Raw genomic sequence first — 26,244 nt, forward strand, 5'->3', positions numbered from 1 at the left:
ATAGCTAGGTCGAAATCCCCCCTTTTGAAGCTCCAAAATCGCCCAAGAGTGCAATAAATGAACCCAAAAATGGCTAAGTTCCCAATTTTAAAACTCTCTGCCCAACTGCTTTCTTCTTCGCAAATGCGGAACAAGCCTCGCGTTCATCAAGGCAACAACCCATGCCCATAATGACTTGGCCTACGTGAACGCTATCAGGTCCTCGCAATCGTGAAGGCTTACCAGCCATGTCCTTCGCGAACGCGAGAGCACCTTCGCGAATGCGAAGAGCACTGGCATTGACCCTTCCCCAGGTCCCTCCCTTCTACGCGAACGTGATAGAGCTTATGCGAACGCGTAGGCATGGGACCTTAAGGCTCCGCGAACGTGATACCCTTCTCGTGATCGTGAAGGGCAAATTCCCCACTGCCCAAATCCTTTTTCGTGAACGCAATAGTCCTTCCGCATTCGCGAAGAAGGAAACCAGAACTGGAAAATCTGCTTTCCTCAACTTAGCTCCGGGCAGTCCGAAACACACCCGAGCCCCCGTCCAACTACACCAACAAGTCTATAAACATAATATGGACCTGCTCGAACTCTCGAAATGCATAAAACAATAACAAAACCAAGAATCACACCCCAAAACCAATTTGAATCAAAATATGAACTTCAAGTTTCCAAATCGCTCCGAACGCACCGAATCAGACTTAGACTACACGGAATGACACCAAATTATGTGTGCAAGTCTTAAATCACCATACGAAACTATTTCGGGTCTCGAAATACCACTTGGACCTCGATTTCACCAAAACCTACTCCAAACCAATTTTAAAGAACTTCAAAACCTTCAAAGAACTAACTTTCACTATTAGGCGCCGAAATGCTCCCGGGTAATCCAATACCCGATCCGAACATACACCCAAGTCCAAAATCATCATACAAACCTATTTGAACCTTCAAATCCCAATTTCGAGGTCATTTACTCAAAATGTTGACCAAAGTCAAACTTAGCCTTTTAGCCAACCTTAAGGAACCAAGTGTTCCGATTTCAACCCGAACCCTTCCAAATTTTGAACTAACTATTCCCGCAAGTCATAAAACAGTAAAAGTACGTACGAAAAGTCTTATTTAAAGGAACATAGTTCTAGAAAGAAAAATGACCGATCGGGTCGTTACAGGACTGCCCAGTCAGAATATTTTCTTGCCCAAGGGATTATACATCAGACTACAAGTATTGCTTCCCCACAAAAAAATGGAGTTGTGGAAAGAAAACACAAGCATTTGTTGGAAACCTCTAGAGCCCTACTTTTTTAGTCTAATTTACCTATTTCTTACTGGGGTGATTGTCTTTTAACAATAATTTATCTCATTAATAGGTTTTCCTCAAGGGTTCTTCATTTTAAAATACCTTATGAGGTTCTTTTTCATTCTAAACCTGATTACACAAAGTTAAAATATTTTGGATGTCTATGTTTTATCTCTACCCTTTCCATCCATATAACAAAGTTTCAACCCAGGGCAATCCCATGTGTATTTCTGGGCTATCCACTTGGTAAAAGAGGTTACAATATTTTTGATCTCAAAACTTTGAAGACTTTTATATCCAAAGATGTTTTTCATGAGGAAGTTTTTCCTTTCTCTTCTAAACTACCTCAATATTCTCCCGATTCTTTTCTGCCTCTGTCACCCATAACTAATTCCACCACTATTGCGTTTGACTTAATCCCAAAAGTATAACCCATACCACCTACTGATGATAATGCAGACCCTATCCCTCCTACATCTAACTCTGACCCTATCTCTCCTTTTATCATCCCTTTTTCTCCTATTCCTACTACCTCACTCACATCTTCCCATATTCAGCATTCTCTTGTTCCTACTGCCTCACCTTCTCCTGTTCCTACTGCCTGCCTTCTACATCTGAACCTATGATAGACAATTTGATCAGAAAATCATCTAGACCCCATAACCCTCTAGTCTATCTCAAAGATTATATCTGCAATGCAATTCAACTTATAGATATGAGCAATACTTGTTTCCTCTCCCCTGTTACACCATCTAGTTTTTCTTTCTCTGGTCTTTCTACTTCCAATCAGAATTTACAAAATTCCCTTTATAGTATTCAAGAGACTACTAGCTACAGTCAAGCAGCACATCACCCAAGTTGGCAGGAAGCCATTGCAAAGTAAATTGAAGCTCTTGAATAGAATCAAACCTGGGAAGTAGTGGAACTACCCCTGGTAGAAAAGCACTACCTTGCAAGTGAGTGTATAAGGTTAAACACCATTCTGATGGTAGTGTGGAAAGACTAAAGGCTCGACTAGTAGTAAGAGGAGATATTCAAAGGGAAAAAGTGTATTTTAATGAAACATTTTTACCAGTGGTAAAAATGACTACAATTAGATGTATTCTTGCTACAACTGTGAAAAAGGGATGGGGGATCTACAAATTAGATGTTAATAACGCATTTTTACATGGTGATCTTAATGAAGAGGTTTATATGAAGTTCCCCGTTGGTTTTTCACCTTCTTTTCCTACTCAATTTTGTCGTTTAAAGAAGTCACTTTATGGGTAACGCCAAACTTCCCATCACTGGTATGCTAAGTTAACAACAACTCTAAATTTTAAGGGCTATTCACATACCTTAAATGACTACCCCTTATTTTTTGTTAAGAAGATGGATTCCTCAACATCCATTGTTGCAGTCTACGTTACTAACAAGGAATAATATTGAAGAACTACATGCTTAAAAGTTATTCTTAAACCAAGAGTTCAAAATCAAGGATTTAGGGACTGTACATTATTTTTTGGGCATGGAAGTACTACGAGAATCTGAAGATCTGATTTTATCCCAGCGTAAATTTGCACTGGATCTCCTCACTGAATTTGATGTATTGAACAAAACCCCTATTTCTTGCCCACTTAATCCAACTAGCAGACTCTTGACCAAAACTGGTGATCTTATTCAAGATCCAACTTTGTATCGCTATTTATTGGGTAAGTTACATTACTTAACCCATACAAGACCGGATCTCTCCTTTACGGTGCAACACCTCAGTCAATATATGCAGGATCCCCGACAGCCTCATATGCGCAGCCCTTCGTGTACTTCGATATTTGCTCAAGGACCCTGGTCTTGGGTTATTTATGTCTTCGTCACCCTCTTTTCAGCTGCTCGCTTTTTGTGATTCCGACTAGGGTACTTGTCCTGAATTGCATAAATCCGTTAGTGGATTTTACATTTCACTTGGAGGTTTTCCCGTCTCCTGGTAGTCAAAGAAACAGACTTCCATCGCCCTCAGCTCTGCTGAAGCTGAGTATCGCTCAATGAGGCATGTAGTTGCAGAGCTCACATGGCTTGTGCGTCTTTTTGATGACCTTAACGTTCCAATTTCCCTCTGTGGGAATTTGCTCTCCGATAGCGAAGCAGAAATCCATATCGCGAAGAACCCCGTGTTTCATGAGAGAACGAAATATGTGGAGATCTACTGCCATTTTGTTCGTCAGCAGTTTCTTGCAGGTTTGATCTTTCTATTCTTTGTTCGCTCCTCTTCCCAATTGGCAGATCTCTTCACAAAATCCCTCATAGGGCCACTTCACCATAGACTTTTGGGCAAGTTGGGTGTTCTTGCATCGCCCTTCAACTTGGGGGGGGGGGGGAGTGTGTTGAAGATGAAGGAATTTCTGATCCTTCGATGGTGTTTGACAGAGAAGAGGGTTTCAGTTGAATCTAGGTTTTGGTCAAATTAATTTGTATGTAAAGACCAAAGATTTTTGTATTGTTTTGATCGCACATGTTTGGCACATGCAGGTTCCAGATTATTCCTATATATAGGCTGGTTTCATCGACTTGGACCTCTTCAACTCAACTCATATCACTCTTTTGGTCCTTTTGTCCGTCTGTCCATTATGAAGCCTAATACAAGGGAATAAAAGAGAGATAACAGCTGTAAATATTATTCCTTGTTTGTTATAGAATAGCCAATACAATAAGGACACATCGGATAGTTAGTTATGCACATATTCTTTTCTCTTTATATTTATATACAGTCCTTGCACAGTGAAAGATACACAATCAATACGGAAAAGAAAAATTCTCTGAATTTGTTCTTCTATCTCGTCAATAGAATTGTTCAAATGACTCGGCGTTAGATTCTTTCCATATTCATTTGTTTTCTTGAATTTTATTTGAATCTCGTTCGCTAGCTGGTTATTATTTTTTTTAGTCTTCAATAACTAGAATATATTTTGAAGTTTTACAATGATCTATCTAAAGTACTTCAAATTAACTATTATAGTTGACAAGTGAGGTTTGCTCAGTTGGTAAAAACACTCACGCTGGAGGGGAAGTATGGAAACACTATAAATCCTCCTAATTTGGGAGGGGTTTAAAAAAAAAATTAACTACTATAGTTTTAGTTTAGAATCGGGTTATTTATCACTTGTATGAGATGTTGATATTTTGTTATTGCATGTGGGATTCAGTTTCCAAATGCAGGAAAAAGATATGTGAATTAGACCTTGGTAACTTTATTTACTTAGCACAGTTTATCTTCATATATATCAAGTACCTTTTTCCCACGTATATCTTGATATTTTTTAGACTTCAAAATTTTTGACATATAAACGGAAAGGTTTTATTTCACTAGACAAGTTATTAACTTGAGTTGAGATGCTTAAGAGCCGCTTCACAAGCCTTGTGTGTAAAAAAAAATCAATTTTATTGTGCTTGGGAGATTTTTGATGTTGCTCTACTTCATACAAGTTTAATCTCCTTGAAGCAAGATGAGATCATACATTTTTTATAAGTCGACGTGTTAAACTATATATATATATATATATATATATATATATATATATATATATATATATATATATATATATATATATATAAAAGGTAACGTGACACCTATCTAAGGTCAGCATTATTATTTATCTATTTCTCAATTTGTTGAAATGTTACTCAATTCCTTTTATTTAATTATTTAAAAATATCCAAAATCTGTTACTAATAAAGAAACAATCGCTTATAAATTCAAGTGTTACTATCAAAAGTTACGACCATTATTTATAGAGTCAAATTCACTTTACCCCCTTTAACCTTTAAGGATTGAAAAACTGCCACAACCCAATTTCTCCTATAGGTCGTGATGACGCCCAACGTCGTCGCTAGGCAAGCCAATGGTGAACTAGCCATGTGTTTATTCATTTTAACAATTTCGAAATAATTGGTTTTTATTTGTTAAGTGTAACGACCCGACCGGTTGTTTTGAGAGTTGTAACCCCGTTTCCCTATTTACTGCTCATTTTATACTTTATAGTTGTTATATGACTTGCCGGGTGGTCGGTTCAGATCCGGTGAGATTTCGAAAGGAATTGAGACACTTAGTCTCCTGACTGAAAACTTATGTTGAAAAGGTTGACCAAATATTGACTAATATGTAAAGGACCCCATAATAAAATTTTGATGATTTCAATAGCTCCGTATGGTAATTTTGAAATTTGGAGCGTGTCCGGATTGTGATTTATAGGTCCGAATTTGGCTTGAATTGGCGAAAGTTAAAAAACTTTGATGATTCTTGGAAAGTTTGACCAGGGGTGGGCTTTTCAATATCGGGGTCGAATTTCGATTCCGAAAGTTGGAGTAGGTTCATAATGTCAATTATAACTTGTGTGCAAAATTTGAGGTCAATCGGACTTGATTTGATAAGTTTCAGCATCGTATGTAGAAGTTTGAGGTTTTAAAGTTTATTAGGCTTGAATCGATGTGCAATTCGTGTTTTTAGCATTTTTTTTTAATGTAATTTAGAGGTTCGACTAAGTTCGTATGATGCTTTAGGACTTGCTGATATGTTTAATTGAGGTCCCGGGATTTCGGGTGGTTAACGGATGAGAATTTGGTCTTGGAAGATGGCTGAAGCTACAAATTTCTGGTGTCAAGTTTCCTTCTTCTTGTTCGCGAAGGGCAACTGGAAGCGGGCGAGGATTAGTTCTTTGCATTTGCGAAGGTTGGGAGTCAGTGTGCATCGCGAATGCGAGAAGGCGGTCACGTTCGCGAAAAAGAGAGAGGGCTGGGGTAGCCTCACACGTTGGCCTACGCGTTCGCGAGTGAGGCTCCGCGTTCGCGGAGGCCTGGGATCTCTGGTCATCGCGTTCGCGGGAGGACCCTCGCGCTTGCGAAAGATGAAATTGGGCAGTAATATTTTTGTGCTTCGCGAACGCGAGGCAATTGTTGGAAAAGTTTTTAGCATTTAATTGGTGTTTTAGTTGGAATTTTTTTTGAAAATCCTTAAGGTTAAATTGAAGATTTGAGGGTCGAGTTGATGTTGGAATTTGGTAAATTTGGTATGGTTGAACTCGTGGTTGAATGGGCGTTCATATTTTATAACTTTTGTCGGGTTCCGAGACGAGGGCCCCGTTGGCAATTTTTGAGTGGCATTTCGGATTTTTGTTGGAAAATTAGTATTTTCATAGGGAATTAATTCCTTTAACTTATATTGACTGCATCGAATTAAATTTTTTAGCTAGATTCGAGTGATTTGGAATTTGATAATCGAAGAAAAAGTCTACTAGTGGATTGAATTAATGCAAGTCGAGGTAAGTGACTTGTCTACCCTTGTGTGGGAGAAGTTTTCCTTAGGATTGGTTTTGATGTAAAAATTATGATGTATTGAAAGCCGTACACGCGAGGGGACGGGTGTGTACACGGGCTAAATATAAAAAATTCTGGCTTTAAATTGTGTAGATCTATATCACATATTAATTAGATCATTTTAAACTGTTATACTCATCATCATTAGTTTATTTTTATATATTAAGTTGCCTTACCTTTTCCTGCTAATTGCTTTACTTATTTAGTTGAAGCTTTGTTCCTTTTATTTTGTGCTCATTATTTGAAAGTTGAATTTCTTAATTGAATTATTAAAAGTATGAAGTATCTGACATTAAAATTTGGTATTGAGGCAAAGTGTTAAATTGTGAAATATTATTTTGTTGAGTTATTCACTCTCGAATATTTTGTTGAGATTTTTGTACATATTGTGATTGAGACGTGAGCTCTTTATTATGGAAAATAATGTTGTTGTTGATTTATTTGGCAAGTTAAAATATTTGGGCACTTGAGGTGCGAATTGTGATATATTGTGATATTGATATGCATTCGGTGGTATAAAGTCTGGGTCTTGAAACGCATGCGGTGAGATAAGGTGGGCTTGATACGCGTGGCTAGTAGAGGAACTACTAAAAGTCATGCGGTGTGATAAGGTGAGCTAAAACATGGGATGCTATTTCGGAAAAAATAATTTCCTTTATACTAAATGTGAAGGCTCCCACGGTAATATAAGGAGAAAATAATATTGTGAATTTATTTATGATTTGGGACTACGATGTGGTACCTCGGGAGTGCCCTTGTTTATATTTTTTCTATTGGTGTACTTGTCTTGATTGTGTTATTTTCCCTAAATATGTAAATTCTTATTTTTCTTCCGTGATGTATTATTTGCCCTCATTATTATTATTATTATAATGTTAAACCTTTCACCCTGTCTTTTATTATTTTCAGTAGGGCCCTGACCTGACCTGGCCTGACCTCTTCACTACTCTACTGAGGTTAGGCTTGGTACTTACTGGGTACCATTATGGTGTACTCATACTACGCTTCTGCACATCTTTTTGTGCAGATTCAGGTACTTCCTACCAGACCAAGTATCAGTGAGCTAGTCTGTACGCAGAGACTTCAAGGTATATCTGCCAGCGTCCGCACACCTCGGAGTCCCCCTCTATCCTTATTATTTTGTTTTCCTTATTCTCTTTAGATTGATGTATATAGACACTTAGTATTTCTCTTAGAAGCTTGTGACTTATTTCTACCGGATTTTGAGAGTTGTAACTATTTGAGTCGCGATTTGATTTATTTTATATGTTGAGATTTGAGTTTCAGTTTTGTATTCCGCATAATTGATAGGCTTACCTAGTCTTAGAGACTAGGTGCCATCACGACATCCTACTGAAGGAAATTGGGGTCGTGATAAGTTTGTATCAGAGCTCTAGGTTCATAGGTGTTATAAGTCACAAGCAGGTTTAGTAGAGTCTCGCGGATCGGTACGGAGATATCTGCACTTATCTTCGGGAGGCTATTGAACTGTTAGGAAAAGGTTCACTTCTTTGATTCCTTATCGTGCGAATTTGTTGACTTCAAAATTCTAAACCATTGTCTTTCTATTCTCTCACAGATGGTGATGATACGCATAACTGGATCCGATGATCAGACACTTATGCCCCTACTAGAGCCGCGAGAGGCCGGGGCCAGGATAGAAGCCGAGGACGTTCATGTGGTGTAGCGAGAGTACCTGCACGAGCTGCTGTAGAGGAGCCACCAGTAGCTCCACTTGGAGAGTAGGCCCCTGAGACGCCTGTTACTACCCCTGCACTTCAGAAGACCCTTGCCCAGTATTTGAGCATGTTTGGCACTCTAGCTCAGGTAGAGTTGATTCCACTCACTCCTCTCACATCGCCGGCCGGGGGAGAAGCACAGACTCCCGCCGCCCGTACCCCAGAGCCACGGGTCCAGGTTGATCATGCCTCAGAGGTTATACCAGTGCAGCCAGTTGCCCCAGTTCGGCCCGAGGTTAGGGCAACAGTTTCGAATAGGGAGCAACTCAGGCTCGAGAGGTACAAGAAGTACCACCCTCCTACTTTCAGCGGTTTGGCTTCAGAGGATACTCATGGTTTTCTTGTCATTGTATCCTTCATACTATGGGTATGTGGATTCTAGCGGGGTCGCTTTTACTACATTCATGCTTAAGGGAGCGGCATATCAGTGGTGGCGAGCATATGAGTTGGGTAGTCCGGCAGAGGCAGCATCACTCACTTGGGTTAAGTTCTCTGATATGTTCTTGGGAGAGTTTGTTCCCTAGAGCCTCAGAGATGCATGGCGCACAGAGTTTGAGCAGTTGCGCTAGGGCTCTGTGACAGTATCGGAGTATGCAGTCATGTTCAATGATTTATCCAGGCATGCACCTGCCTTGGTTGCTACTGTCATAGAGCGTGTTCGTCTATTAATTGAGGGTCTCCACCCTAGTATCAAATTCAGTATGGCTCGAGAGCTGGAGATGGACATCGCATACCAGCAGGTGGTGGCAATCGCTAGGAGATTAGAGGGTATGCGGACCCGGGAGAGAGAAGAGAGGGAAGCTAAAAGGCCTCGAGATTCTGGCACATATAACAGTTCTCGTGCCCTAGCTGCAGCCCATCATGGTAGAGTCTATGTGAGTCGTCCTATTCATTCAGCACTTCCATCTTCCATCGGTATTCCGGCTACCTCCAGACCTCAGGTTCCATATTATGCACCGCCATTGTCTACTGTACCCCTACATAAGGTGCTTTCAGCGGCTAGTCCAATCGATCAGGCCCGAGCCAGTCCCAGCAGCAACATCCTCTGAGGGCTTGTTTTTAGTGTGGTGACATTTGTCATATAGTGAGGGATTGTCCCAGATTTAGGAGAGGTTCACCTACACAGATTTCTCAAGCCCCACCCATTCCATAGGCCCCTCAGGCTCCTCAGGACATGGTTACTGCACCAGCTGTGTAACGACCCGACCGATCATTTTAAGAATTTAAGTTCTGCTTGACAGTATAAGGTCTTGAGAAGTTTCATATTATATGTATCGACTTGCGTGCATGGTTGAATTCGGTTACCGGATGATTCAGAGTCAAATTAGAAGAAGGATTCAAGTTTTGGAAGCTTAAGCGATAAGAGTTCACCGGAATTTGACTTTTGTGTAAACAGATCTGGAATGGGTTTTGGATGATTTCAAAAGTTTCATATGGTGATTTTGTACTTATGCGTGCGTTCAGATTTGGATTTGGAGGTTCGTAGGGTGATTTGAAGAATTTCGGTGAAAGTTGGAAAAGTTAAAATTTAGAAGGTGGAGAGGTTTGACCGATAATTTACTTTGGTGATATCAGGGTCGGAATGTGATTATGAGAATTGGAGCAGCTCCGTTATGTCATTTGGGACTTTCCTGCAAGATGTGACGTCATTCCGGGTAGATTTGATAGGTTTCAGCACGAGTTTTAGAAGTTTGAAGATTTGGAAGTTCATAAGTTCAATTCTTGGCGCGATTTGTAGTTTTAGAGTTGTTTGATGTGATTTGAGACCCCGAGCGAGTCCGTGTTAGGTTATAGAACTTGTTTGTTTGTTTAGCGGGGTCCCGGGGGCCTCCGGTGTGTTACGGATGGGCTACGGGTCATTTCCTCCTATTTTGAACTGTTGTTTTCTGTCATCTGATGTTCTTCTTCGCGATCGCGAAGTGCCTTTCATGTTCGCGTAGAGTTCTGCGGACCCGCCTCATATTTCTTCTTCACATTCGCATTCACTCTCTCGCATTCGCGAAGGTTTGCATTTTTTCTTCTTCGCGTTCGCATCCTCCCTTCCGCGTTCGCGTAGTAGAAACCAGGCCCTGAGCACTGGTGGTCATAACTCTTCGCGTTCGCATGTTCCCCTACGCGTTCGCGTGTTCCCCTACCCATTCGCGTAGGTTCCTGTCCCTTGTTCTTCGCGTTCGCATCCCTTCACTCGCGTTCGCGAAGAGTTGTCTTGGCAGCCTCATTTTTCTTCTTTGCCAACGCGATCCTTTCTCCGCGTTCGCGATGCATAGACACCTGGGCAGAATATAAGATCTTCAAATCGAGGGTTAGGCCATTTTTTATCATATCTTGACATGTAGAGCTCGGTTTTGAGCGATTCTTTGTGGGATTTTCAAGCAAATCGATTGGGTAAGTGTTATTCACCTAAAATTTATTATATCCCATGATTTTATCTTAATTTTTATCATTTAATTTGTATTTTGAGTTGAGGAAAATGGTTATTTTTGAAGAAAATTTTCAAAATGAAAAATCATGATTTGAGTTGTATCAGAATTTGGTAATTTTATTATGGTTGAACTCATATCGGAATGGGTGTTCGGTTTGTGAAATTTGTCGGGTTCCGAGGTGAGGGCCCGGGGGTCGATTTTTAGATTTTGATAAAGATTGAGACTTTATGATCCGGAATAGTTTCTTATGAGTTTTATTTGTGCTTTAAAGTTATTTTGGTTAGATTTGAGCCGTCTGGAGGTCAATTCGCCCGAGTAGTTAATTTTAGAGTACCAGTTTGTCTTCTTTGAGGTAAGTATCTTGCCTAACCTTGTGTGGGGGAACTACCCCTTAGGATTTGATCTTCTATGCTAATTATAGTCCGTGTACGCGAGGTGACGAGTACTTACTCAGACTTATTTGTGGAAATTGGCCCTTTAGGGTTCCTAGGTCCTGGTATTCATTGAATATGCAATTATTCTTGTTATGATTACGTTCCTTAATTACTAGTTTCACCACTACCTACTTAATTAGAATCAATTTCTTCATGATCCGCTCTTATTGTTTACTTGATTCATATGTGCCTTAATTGAAACTGTTATCTCTTCTACTGCCATGTTATCTTTTCCCTAACTGCTTATCTTTATTTGAAGTTATAGTTATCCCTTTTGTAATTGTTCATCCTTAATTAAGGTTATGATTATCTTCAATGCTTCCTACCTTTAATTGAATTAGTTGTATCTCTTTCGTAATTGCCCAAACTTAAAAGAAGCTTAGATATCCTATGACTTAGTTGACTTTCCCTTATTTGGAATTATTTGACTCGTGTTAATTTCCCTGTTGTTGAACCGTACATTGTGGGACCGTTGTTACATATTGCAAGACCCAAACTGTAGGGCCGCGATTGGCACTCGATGCCTAACTCAACCGAGTACCAACGTTACGTATAATTCTTATCATACTATCATGGGTAAATGCACCGGAAAGGTCGTCATGAGATAACTAGAATAAAACATAAGGGAATACTAGACATAGGATGACCCAACATGATATAGAAACTTATACATGTAACATACGAGCCTATAAGGCCGACATAATCATTTGTATACTCAAGACATAGGCCGATAAGGCCATACGAGTATCCATATACATGTCATCTGTCTACAAGCCTCTAAGAGTACATAAATGTTATAAAGGTCGGGACAGGGCCCCGCCATACCAATCAATACATATTCAAATTATACTAACCAAATATGCAACTCCGGAACAGGTGGAGTGCACAAACACCTTCTGCTGAGCTGATAGCCTACTAGGAGAACTCTCAACCTGTCTATCGGGACCTGCGGGCATGAAATGCAGCGTCCCCAAGCAAAAGGGACATCAATACAAATAATGTACCGAGTATGTAAGGAATGAAAATCAGTAAATCATAAACATGAGAGAAACATAGAGTAAACGACTCGACATATAAGTCTGAAAAGCTCTGTGAATCATTTAATATTATAATGTCATGCATATGCGTATAAATGTCATACCATGCATAGGTATATGCGTTCATAACATCATCAAGCCTCTGAGGGCATCCCAACATATCATCTTGGCCACTGCGGGCAAATCATCAACGTATACCAGCTGATCAGGTGGTAGTGCGTATATAACGCCATAACCTTTATCCATATCCCATATAAATATATATATATATACATATATATGCGTATATAACGCCATCTGGTCATGGGTCAATGTACATGTATAAATGAATGCAATGCATGAGAAGTATATCAATAAAATCTTTCGGAATGTCATAAGACCACTATGCCTTTGATTAATATTATGAAGTAAACTTTATCAACTTACGTATTTTTTGAGACCCATGAATAGATGATAGAATAATAGGACACATGGGGAATCAATAACATAAGCATCTCTAGCATTTCTATGAATAGAGTCATTTATGGAAGTTGCGTATTTTGCTCGTTTCATTTGTATCATTTGGATCATGCCAAAAAGAAATAAGGGATAGCCTTAACATAACTCAAGTCGTCAATGCAACTCAACAACAAGCTTACGACAACTAGCGCACCAATCCTATAACATAGAAATACATGTACAACTTAGATGGCGGTGGTATATCACGTATCTTAAACGATAACTCGATTCTAAAATAAAACGGGCAGCATTTCCCCTGATTTCACGGCTCCATCAATCCTACTATAGGCTATATAAAAACACAATACAATCACCAGCTCAAAAACAACCCAACTACAATTCGGGACCTTCAATACAACAAAACCCCCAAATATACTATAACATACCCAATCAATAAGTTATCAATTAACCTGAAATTGCAACAACGAGCGACCAGCCTACTACCCTACCACATGTAGCGTTTATCCACGACATTCATTCTTCCAAACTCCATAAATCAGCAGCACAATAATCCAACACGAGTGGACTACAAAACAGTCCACTAAAAGTGAAATAAATCGAACTCACGGCTTCCGATCACCGTCCCGTGAGTTCTAATTATTAGGAAAATAATTTATCAACCTTCCTTGATATTTTCAAGCTTAAATACAGAAATTAGGAATTTTATTAACTATTAAATACATTCCAAAACTCAAACTATAAAGAAAAAAAGAGGCGATATAGCTATACTTACATCGTAGGGATCGTTCTGATGTTATCGCTTCTCGATTTCGTACTCGGAATATTCGTATTATTTGAAGCACTATTAGAGAGCTCAAGGAAAGGTTTTATGGTGTTCTCTGGTCAGGTTCTATGTAGAAATGAAGAGAAAGACGAGTTAAGACATATATATCAACTTTTGAAAAGTCAAAAGGTTCTAGCTTGGCACCTTCTCATTCGCCCATCTTCCGACGCTTATATCTTGTTATCCAGATATTGTATGAATGAACGGTTAAGTGCGTTGGAAACGCCATTCCAAGACCTTCAATTTGGTATATAATATGTCCCAAAAGACCTCATATAGTACATGAAATGTATTTCTCAAAAAGCTATATTACAAGGCAAATCTTTAGTCAGTTTTTCTGCAACTTTAATCCGATTTTTTCCAAACTTCATATTTTCTATCCAAACATAATATATAACCATATTATGACTTTAAAATTATTTAAATCATGATTAACAAATCTCATATTTATTACGTCACCTTGGGACGCACAGGGTGTAACAATCTTCCCCCTTTAGAAACATTCGTCCTCGAATGTTAAACTCCCAGAAATCTATAGAAAATTTGGTAGAGTCTCCTCTGGAACGGTACTACTGCCAACCTGTCACACAGAAAATCCAACAATACAAAGACACAAAGGGCCACAATCATCAATAACACCAATGGCCTCACACGACCAATAACAATAACTAACATAAGAATCAAGTACCATATACGTACCTAAAGGCTGTGATGTCTCAGTCTGATCCTCCTCCACATTATTGTTAATCCAAAGTACTTTAACCAAAGCTATATTCTTAGTTCTTAATCTCAGAACTTGCATATTTGGTATAGAAATGAGAGCTTCCTCATATGATAGTTGCTCTATGACCTGAACATCATCAACTGGAATGACTTTAGAGGGATCTCCAATACACTTGTGGATCATAGACACGTGAAAAAATGGATGTACTGACTCCAAGTTGGAAGGCAAGTCTAACTCATATGCTATCTGGACTACTCTGCTTATGATCTTATAAGGTCCAATGTACCGAGGGCTAAGCTTTCCTTTCTTACTGAATCTCATAATGCCTTTCATCGGTGATACCTTTAGGATTACCCGGTCGTCTACCTGAAACTCCAACTCTCGTCGTCGATTAGCTGCATAGGACTTTTGACAACTCTATTCTGCTAATAGCCTTTCCCTTATAAGCTTAATCTTTTCAACTACATGTTGTACCAACTCTGGTCCAACTTACTTAGTTTCCCCAATCTCGAACCATCTGATAGGTGACCTACACTTTCGTCCGTAAAGAGCTTTGTATGGAGCCATCTGAATGCTTAATTGATAGCTATTATTATATGCGAACTCAATAAGTGGAAGATGATCATCCCAGCAACCCCTGAAGTCCATCACACAAGCCCGTAGCATATCCTCTAGTGTCTGAATAGTACGTTTAGCCTGACTGTCTGTCTGGAGATGAAATACTGTACTAAGACTTATCGGAGTCCCCAATCATTTTTGGAAGGACCTCCAGAAATTAGCTGTAAACTGAGCACCTCTATCTGAGATAATAGATTAGGGACACCATGAAGTCATACTATCTCCCTAATGTAAAGCCTTACATAATCCTGTGATGATAGTGCCATAGGGAGTTGAGTCACTGTTGTCCATATTATCTTACATGTTCCTGAGCCTACATCACAACCATAGAAAAGTCCTACTTGATCTTTACTTGAGATGCCTACATTAGTGGATAACGGCAAAATGGGCAAGCTTATGGTACTGTTTCATGCGCATGTGAAATTCATTGCTGAGTGTGAGAGTTGTTAATTGGTAATTCCCCGATTGTTATGTGATTAATTACATGGTGTGTGAGTTTTGGGGCACTTCTTTGCTTGTGAGGTATAACAAAATTTGTGTGGTCACGAAGTTTCGATTTTCGTTGCGTGAGAATGAGTAAAAGAAAGGGTCTCTCAATTTCATGGTTGATCTCAGCGGAATCTGCTTGTTGAGAAGTTTTGAACTGGTTTTGATTGCTTATGTGTTAAGATTGAGCTATTTCTCTTCTTTGCTCGAGGATGAGCAAAATCCTAAGTGTGGGGTATTGATATTTGACATAATTCCCTATATTTTGATATTAGTTTAACCTCATTTTCATGTGTTCTTGAATAGTTTAGTGGTTAAAACACCAAAAATGTGCCTAATTGATGCTCTTTGGTTGATAAGGAGTTGAAAGAAGAATTGAAGAAATTTTTAAAGTTTTGGGATGAGAACCTGCTCAAATTGAAGAAAAAGACAAAATGTAAAAATAGTATAGTTTCATTCTAATGTGCGCTCAGTGTGCGCTCATCTGGACAAGGTCAAATGCAGAGCACACGGTGCGCACGGGCAGAAATTTTGGCAAAAAATATAAGGAAATTTTGGTATTTGGAGAAACTTTTACACGACATAAAAGCTTCTTTTCGCCTCCCCAATGATGATCTCGGCCTGGAAAGAAGAGAACGCTACTTTTGAAGCAAGTAAGGGCTTGGAAGCGTCCAAAAACCATCCTAATCGAAGATTTGAAGAATTTCTCTCAACCTTTCTTATTTTTGTTTACTATGGAAATTGTTTTGAGAATAATCATTATATTTTTTAGTATAAACATGAGCAGCTAAATTTCCAATCTAGGGTATTGATGAACCCATTGTTTTGAGTAAATATTCTTGAATCGTTGATACTTATTCTATTTGTTTTGGCTGCGGTTTTAAAGAATTCAATTGTTTGAGCTCGCAATTGTTTATGCCCTATTTCTTGCTATTCTTGGGAAAGATTGACAAGGTTGGGTCAGTCAAACAATAGTATTTCAGGTTGAATTAAGGAATTACTTAACCCGATCTAGAATCATTAAGGGGGCATCATGATTCGACTATGACCTAGAATTGGATGAGTTTATTATCTAGATTATTTTGGGAAAATAAGTTTAGAAATGGTATTGTTAGTAGTTGGAAAACTATAGAGAACAACTTTAGGTCCAAGGTCCATAGAATAATGTTAAACAAAGTTTCATGATTTCAATCAGAGTTAGCCATGCAATTCTCTACCTTAGGCCTTTTTATCATATACAAATTTCTTATGTTATTCTCGACTTCTAGTTTACTTTCTTGTTAGTTAGTCGAATCTAATTCATTAGTTAATATCCACAAATCTAAGTATAAACTCAAACCTGTCGTGATAGCGCCTATTGATGGTACTAGGCCATCCGATTTTCACAATACTACAATAATTCATTCAAAGATATGCCAAAAGACATTTTGTATAACCGAATTGCATAAAAGAAACAAGAGTTGCACTCAAAAATAGAAATGCAGAATGAAAATCCCCAAACATCAGGGTGTCACTGAGTCATGAGCAACTACTACAAACTAGTCTGATAATAACAAGACTAACATAGTCTGGGAAAAATACAAAAATACAACTAAGGGGAAGATAGAGAAGAAGAAAGCAGGGCTGCGATCATCGGGCAACTACCTTGCTATCTTCAATGATCAGCTACAGAAATATCAGCAGCCGCTACAATGGCCAAAAATGCCTGGATCTACATACAAGGTGCAGGGAGTAACGTGAGTACACCAACTCAGTAAGCAATAGAAGTAAATAAAGGCTGAGAAGTAGTGACGATCTAGATACAAGTACAGTTCATATCACAAAATTCAGTAAAGTACGACATGCTTTACAACCAAAGTTTAAGTCAAATCAGCTTGTTTAAATCAAGTTCAAGTAAAATCAATTAAAAATATCTTTCAACGGTTCTCAAATAAGGACTCAAAGCAACTATGAGCATAAATGATGAAATCATATACCGCATCTCGTGCAAACATCACTCAGTCCTCCCAATCACTCCAACCTTGCAATCACTCATGCCTCACAATCGCTCAGCACTCGGAACTCGCACTCAGTAGGTACTCGCGCTCACTGAGGGTATGTACAGACTCCAGAGGGGCTCCTTCAGCCCAAGCGCTATATCAATGCCCATCATGGCAGAATCAATGAAACACGTTGCAGCGTGCAGCCCAATCCCATAAATGTCCTTACAAATCAGGCCCTCGGCCTAACTCAGTCATCAATATCTCTAGTCTCTCGGGCTCTCAGAAATCAAAGTAATCAGCCCAAACAACATTGACATGATGCATCAGATAGAATAACAAAGACTGAGTTATGATGTAACAATGCATGAACATGACTGAGTACGGATTATCAACCAAAACAGTGAGAGGACAGCAAGAAACGATCTCTAAGGGTCCAAACAATGCCAGTATAAAGCCTAGATATGGTATCTAGCATGATTTACAGTAAATCTTTCTAAAACACATAAGGAGCATATAGCTACGACAAGTTGTTCAACTTTACAGTTGCTACGGGACGGACCAAGTCACACTCCCCAACGGTGAACGCCCACATGCCCGTCACCTAGCATGTGCGTCACATCTCAATAGTCACATGACACAAAAACTCCGGGGTTTTATATGCTCAGGACTTGATTTACAACCATTACTTACCTCAATCCGAGCAAATTCCTACTTCGCAATGCCCTTGCCTCTCGATTCGGCCTCCAAGTGTCCCGAATCTAACCACAAGTAATACAACACAATCAATAAAGGCTAAAGGGATCAATCCCACAAGAAAACAACTAAATTAGAGCTAAAATCTGAAATTCACTCAAACTTGGCCCTCGGGCCCATGTTTCGAAATCTGACAAAAGTTACAAAACCCGAAAGCCCATTCACTCACGAGTCTAACCATATAAAATTTATCAAAATCCGACATCATTTGGTCCCTCAAATCCCCAAATTACAGTCTCTAAAATCCCAAGCCCTAACCCCCAATTTTCACTTCAAAACCCCACTAATTAGATGAGAAATCAACGGAAAAATACCATAGCTAATGATAATTAGGCTCAATGGACTTACCTCAGTGAATAGCCTTGAATCCCCTTCAAAACTCACCTCAAAAGCTCCAAAGTCCAAGTTAAAAAATGGTGAAAATGAGGAAAAATCTCAAAGTCCTCTGTTTATACATTCTGCCCAGTGAAACCGCATTTGCCGTCCCCTTTTCCGCTTCTTCGACGCCCCATCGCAGGTGCGGAACTCACTTAAAATCCCAAGTTCCGCATCTATGGACAAATCTCGCACATGCGATAGCGCACCTGCGCATCTCCCTCCGCTTCTGCGGAACTAGCCAATTTCCACCTTTTCGCATCTGCGCCCCAGGTCTCGCACCTGCGGGCTCGCAGATACGACCACCTTCTCGCACCTGTGCTCCCTCTCTGCAGGTGCGAAAAACACCAGAAGCAACAGTTCAGCTGCATTTCCATGTCCCAAACCTCCCGTTAGCCATCCGGAATCAGCCCGAGCCCCTCGGGACTTCAAAAAAATATACCAACAAGTCATATAACATCATACAAACTTAGTCGAGCCTTTGAATCACTCAAAACAGCATCAAAACACCAAATTACCCTCGGATTCAAGCCTTAGAACTTTTAAACTTCCAAAATTCGCAAACAATGCCGAAACCTAACAAACCACGTCCGAATGACCTCATATTTTACACACATATCACAAATGACACCACGAACCTACTCCAACTCCTGAAAATCCGTTCTGATCTCGATATCAAATTTTCCATTGCCGACCAAAATCACCGAATTTTCAACTTTCGCCAATTCAAGCCTAATTCCACTACGGACCTTCAAATCACATTCTGGACGCACTCCTAAGTCCAAAATCACCTGATAGAGCTAACGGAATCATCAAAATTCAAATACGAGATCTTTTACACATAAGTCAATATCCGATTGACTTTTCCAACTTAAGCTTATAATAAAGAGACTAAGTGTCTCAATTGACTCTAAAATAACTCTGGACCCAAACCAACTAACTCGGTATATCACAATATAGCTGAAGAACACAACAAGAAGCATAAATGGGAGAAACAGGGCTATAACTCTCGAAACGACCGGCCGGGTCGTTACAGTATATTTTTCCATTTTTGTTCAACTTAGGTTATTTACCAATTGAGTGTAACGACTCAGCCAGTTATTTTGAGAGTTAGAGCCCTGATCCCCTATTGACTGATTTTCCTGTATCTATTTCTGCTAATGTGACTTGCCTGGAAGATTCATTTTGAGTTTCAGAGTGTTTTGGGACACTTATTCCCTAAATGAGAGCTTAAGTCTTAGAATTTGGACCGTAGTTGAAACTGTGTGCAGATAGTTCCAAAATGGAATTTTGTCTATTCCGTTAGCTCCGTTGGGTAATTTTGGGCTTAGGGGCGTGTCCGGATTGCGTTTTGTGGGTCCGTAGCTCATTTAGGCTTAAAATGGCCAAAGTTGAATTTGTGGAGTTTTGGATCGGTAGTGAAATTTTTGATATCGAGGTCGGAATCCGATTCCAGAAGTTAGAGTAGGTCTATAGTGTTGAATATGACTTGTGTGCAAAATTTGGGGTCAATCAGACGTGGTTTGGTTGGTTTCGGCATCGGTTGTAGAATTTTAAAGTTTCAAGTTCTTAAAGTTTGGATTGGAGGGTAATTCATGATTTTAGCGTTGTTTGATATGATTTGAGGGCCCGACTAAGTTCGTATGGTGTTTTAGGATTATTTGGTATATTTGGTTGAGGTCCCGGGGGCCTCGGGTGAGTTTCAAGTGGTTAACGGATCATTTTCTGACTTATAAGGATAGCAGATTTTTGAGGTGTTCTGCAGCTGGTTTCCTTTATCGCAATCGCGTAAGAAGGCTCGCGATCACGTAGAGCATCTGAGAGACCAACTAAGTTTGTTCTTTGCTTTTGCTAAGATGGGGACGCGATCACGTAAGTTTGTCAGTTATGCATCGAGAACGCATGGGCTAGGTCGCGTTCGCATAGTGTTAAGTGGACCAAAGCTGGGCCACGTGTTTTGTTCATTGCGAATGCGTTGTATGGTTTGCGATCGCATAAGTATGAGAGTTAGAACATCGCGTTCGTGTGGTGTTTTACGCGTTCATGTAGAGTAAATTTATGAGGCAGTGAAGTTGTTCTTCGCGATCGCGTGGGTGTTTCCGCAATCGCGATTAAGAAATCACTAGGCAGAATTTAATGTTCAAAAACGAGGGTTTGAGTTCATATCACAAAAATTTGATTGAGAGCTCGGTAGAAGGCGAAATTTGGAGATGTTTTCGGAGGAAGTTATTGGGTAATGATTCCTAACTCCTTTATAATTAAATCCCACTAATTTATGCTTGATTTCATTATTTAATTTCGGATTTGGGGGGAAAAATTGAGAAAAGTTCTTAGGCTGAATTTTTGGATTTTTATCGAGATTTTGGTATCGTATTTGAGTGAATTTGGTATGGTTAGACTCGTGAGTGAATGAGTGTTCATAATTTGTGACTTTTACCCAATTCCGAGACGCGGGCCCAGGGAGGCTTTTTGGGCATTTTTTCTAATTTCTTGTCGTAACTTTGATTTCATTAGCTAGATTAGTTACTTGTAACTATATTTACATTATGTAATTGATTTGATTAGATTTGTTCTACTCGGAGTTGGATACTCGTGGCAAGAGCGTGATTTTGGGTTGATTTGAGCTTGGTTCGAGGTAAGTGACTTGCCTAACCTTATGTGGGAAAAATCCCCTTAGGATTTGGTACTGTTTGATATATGAGCGTCGTGTATGTGAGGTGATGAGCACGTACATAGGCTATTTATTGTAAAACTCCATTTTCACTAAATCATAACCTGTTTTTCCTTGTTTGAAATACACTAGCTTATGTAACTACCCTGTTTAGATTAGAAAAGCATGTCTACGTGTTTTAACTGGCTATTTGAACTCTGTGCAGCATGTTTAGTAAAATTTCCTGATTTCTTTTATGTGAACTTAGTCTAAGCTATAGATTTCCTTGCTGTAACTGTTAATTATATTGGTTGAGCTGCATATTTACTTTGGGACTACAGAACGGTATTCTGGGAGATCCCCATGTACTGCATATTTATGTTGGGACTGCGGAACAGTATACCGGAAGATCCCCCAGCACTGCATATTTACTTTGGGACTACGGAACGGTATTCCGAAAAATCCCCTGCATATTTACGTTTGGGACTACGGGACGGTATCCTGGGAGATCCCCTGTTGCTATTATTGTGTTCTGAGTTGTTGGCTTCCATTGAATTCTATTCCTGTTAGATTTCCATATTCATTTTACTGTAATATTTCTTTCTGTCTTATTTCATTATATTTATACTAGTAGGGACCTGACCTGATCTCGTCACTACTCGACCGAGGTTAGGCTTGGCACTTACTGGGTACCATTGTGGTGTACCCATGCCCTTTCCTGCACATGTTTTACGTGTGCAGATCCAGGTACTAGCTTTCAGCCTCGAGTCTAGTTGCGTGGTTGCTGCTTCAGGAGACTTCAAGGTATATCTGCCCGCGTCCGCAGACCTCGGAGTCCCCTTCTATCCCCCTGTGTTGAATCTCCCCCTATTTTCTTCAGACATTAATGTATAGAGCAGTAGAAACTCTTAGAAGCTTGTGACTAGCAACATTCCGGGTTTTGGGAGAAATGATTATTGTATATGCTGAGTGGCACCATTTCTGCTTATTAACTATATCTATTAGCTATTATCTTGTGTTTTCATTTCATTTCCGCAATATTAGGCTTACCTAGTCGTATAGACTAGGTGCCGTCATGACAGTTCATGGAGGAAGAAACTGGGTCGTGACATTGAGTCAACTAGAACGTTTCATAGCTCCATGTGCAATTCGACCTCGACTATAAGTCGGATAAATTATATTGCATACGACCGTAGCATATCTCTTATCGAGGTGTGCTTTGGACGTCATCAAAAGATAAGTGTGTGTGTGTGTGTGTATATATATATATATATTTCCTTCATGGATTTTGTGAAATCTTCGAGTGAAGTTTATATTTTGTTATATTTTCCTAGGATTTAAGACTTCTCCAAAGGGTTTTTGTTTTTCTTCCTATACAATATTTGAAACTTATTTACCAAAATTGTCCAAGTTTTGTATATTACCCGCCCTGAACAAGTTTTTCTTATATTTTATATACAATTTATTATTAGAACCTTAATTTAGGGGATTCTTTGCTTGGAAAAGGGCGTAACTGAAGGGAACGAAGTTCAAATCGTCCTTCCATCTAAATAAGACTCCTTCTAGTTGTGTATTATCTATTTTAAGCCATAGTTAGTGTAACTCTTCTCTCTCTTTGCCATAATTACCTATTTTAACAAAAAACAATAATGTATGGTATATCAGCATACAAATTACTCCCTCCGTTTCAATTTAAATGATATATTTTCCTTATTAGTCCGTTCCAAAAAATTGACACATTTCTATATTTGAAAACAATTCAACTTTAAACTTTTTATTTTATCCACTTTACCCTTAATGAGAAACTTTTATAACCACACAAATGTCAATGTCCCCACAAAGCTTTGCCCCTTATGCTTTTAGGACAACATGTTTCAAAAGTCTTCTTTTTTTCTTAAAATTTGTGCCAAGTAAAACTACCTCATCTAAATTGAAATGGAGGGAGTATAAATAAATTTCATACAAATTTACTACAAATTTTATATATCTACAATAATATACATACTAAAATAAATTTCATACAACTTATTTACAATTTATCTACAACATTCATACATCATTCTTACTCAGTTAAATACAACTATAACATCATACAACTTAAATATAATTTTCATCCAAATTTTTTATAATATGCCTGTTGTATGAATTTTATATATAATTTATATATATTTTGTATGTGATATATTCTTCGGCTTCTTCTTTGAATTTCAATCTGAAAATCTAGCCAAATCAAATCTAATCTTCACCAAATCCCCTCAAAATTGAGATATAAAATTCATAGAATATTCCCAATCATTTGCAATAACACCCAATCCAAACAAAAAGTATTTTTTGAAAATTCGAATTCGAATTCAAAGCTTCGAATCTTTTTAATGGCTGACAATGGTGGAGAGTCAAACACCTTCAAAATTTAATTTATTGACAATTTCAATTCGAATAATCCATCAAAATAACTAATATCCATCTACTGCTAGCCCCCCAATGGAACACCAACAAGAAAAGGGGGAGCCCAGAAAAACTCCAAACTTCAGCCATGGCAAAATTCAAATCGATAAAAAAATAATCCCTTTCTTCGCCATTGTTAGAGAAAATTATGAGCTTTAGATGAAAAACCTTGTAGAATCAGTGTAGAATGAGGATTGATTTCAAAGAGAGAAAAAGAAAAATCCTTTAGAAAGATTGGGGTTTGTCTGGATAAGTGTAACGACCCGGCCGGTCGTTTTGAGTATTATAACTCCATTTCCTCATTTACTGTTCAATATGTGCTTTACAGTTATTTTATGACTTGTCGGGGTAGTTGGTTCGGGTCCGGAAGGAATTCGGAGAGAAATGAGACACTTAGTCTCATAATTGAAAATTTTAAGTTAGAAAACATGACCGGATGCAGACTTATGTAAACGACCTCGGATTTAACTTTTGATGATTCCAATAGCTCAGTATGGTGATTTTGGACTTAGGAGCATGTCCAAAAAATCTTTTTGAGGTCTGTAGTGGAATTTGACTTGAAATGCCGAGAGTTGAATTTTTTTGGAGGTTTGACCGGGGGGTTTGACTTTGATATCGAGGTCGGAATCCGATTCTGAAAATTTGAATACCTCTGTTATGTCATTTATGACTTGTGTGCAAAATTTGAGGTCAATTGGATGTGATTTGATAGGATCCGAAGTCGTTTGTAGAAACTTGAAATTTCAAAGTTTATTAGGCTTGAATTGGGGTGTAATTCATGATTTTAGCATTGTTTGAGGTGATTTGAGGGTTCGACTAAGTTCGTATGATATTTTAGGACTTGTTGGTATATTTGGTTGAAGTCCCGAGGGGCTCGGGTGACTTTTGGATGGTTAACGGATCAAAAATTCGGACTTGAGTAGCTGCTGGAATTTTCTGATATCTAATGTTGTTTTCCTTCTACGCGATCGAGTGAATGTGTCTGCGATCGCGTAGGCTTCGTTGGTCAGTGGGTGTTTTGTTATACGTGATCGTGTGGGGATATCTGCGATCGCGTAGGGTTAATTTGAGGCAGTGATATTTTGTGCTTCGCTATCGCGTGAAGCGGGACGCGATCGCGTAGCTATATGAGTTTGTTATTCGCGAACGCGTGAAGAAGGTCCTGTTCGCGTAGAGGAAATGGGACAGAAATGGAAACCACGCGTTTGTGCTTCACGATCGCGTGGTTAGGTCCGCGATCACGTAGGTCTGTGATGTTGTGCATCGGAATCGCGTAGAGCAAATGTCTGGGCAGAGAGTTTAAGTTCTTTGTCCCATTTTCAGTTTTTGACGAATTGGAGCTCGGGAAGAGGTGATTTTTTGGAGTTCTTCAAAGAAAATAATGGGGTAAGTATTCTTAACTAAATATTGGTTAAATTACCAGAATCCATGGTTGTGTTTATCATTTAATTGGTGAATTAAGTTGGAAAAGTTTGAAAGCCCTCTTAGTTTAAATTGAAGATTTGAGGATCGAGTTGGGGTCGGATTTTGATAAAATTGGTATGGTTAGACTCGTGGTTGAATGTGCTTCCGAAATTTGTAACTTTTATCAAGCTCCGGGACATGGGCCCCACGGGCAATTTTTGAGCTAAATTTCAGATTTTTATGGAAAATTAGCATTTTCTTATGGAATTAATTTCAATAAATTTCATTGACTGAAACGAATTATTTGTGACTAGATTCGAGGCATCCGGAGGCCGATTTGCGAGGCAAAGGAATATCAGAGTGAAGAATTTTACGCTATGAGGTAAGTAACGATTTTAAATCTGTTCCTGAGGGTATGAAACCCCAGATTTTTTGTTATGTGATTATTTTAGAGGTGACACAAATGCTAGGTGACGGGCGTGTTGACGTTCACCGAGGGGATTGTGACTTGATCCGTCCCGTGGAAACTGTAAAGCTGAATAACTTGTTGATAGTTATGTGCTCTCTATGTGTTGTGGAAATTTAACTATAAGTCATGCTAGAAACCATGCTTAGCCTATATGTTGGCATTGTTGGGACCCACAGAGGTTGTGTACATGTTGAATTATCTGCTTAAATTCACAGTTTACTTGATTATTTTATCTCAGTCTCTATTGTTCATTATTGATGTATCATATCATTGTTGTTTGGGCTAATTTTATGATTGTTAAGAGCCCGAGAGACTGGAGAGCTTTATGACTGAGTGAGACTGAGGGCCTGATTGTGAGATATCATACTATAGCATGTGAGTCGGTCGTACATCATGTGAGTTGTCCGTGCAGATCCCTATATTATACTATAGCACGTGAGTTGGCCGTGCGGATCCTTATATTATACTATAGCACGTGAGTTGACCATGCAAATCCAGATATTTATATTATGGCACGTGAGTTGTCCGTGCAGATTATAGCGCTTGGGCTGTAGGAGCCCCTTCGGAGTATGTACACCCCTAGTGAGTGCGGGTACCCATTGAGTGTGAGTGCTGAAGGCTGGGAGCCCAGTGAGTGATTGTTGTCCTGAGAGGCTGTACTTGTTTTTCATTGGTTGATGCACTTAGTTGCTATCTGTTATTGTGGTGAAATTTCTGAAAGAATCTATATCCGGATTATATGAACTTGAATTGTATAAAATTGATTTGACTTAAACTGTCGGATTTGAAAGC

The sequence above is a fragment of the Nicotiana tomentosiformis genome, chromosome 2, assembly GCF_000390325.3.
Source record: "Nicotiana tomentosiformis chromosome 2, ASM39032v3, whole genome shotgun sequence".
NCBI classification, from domain to species: Eukaryota; Viridiplantae; Streptophyta; class Magnoliopsida; order Solanales; family Solanaceae; genus Nicotiana; species Nicotiana tomentosiformis.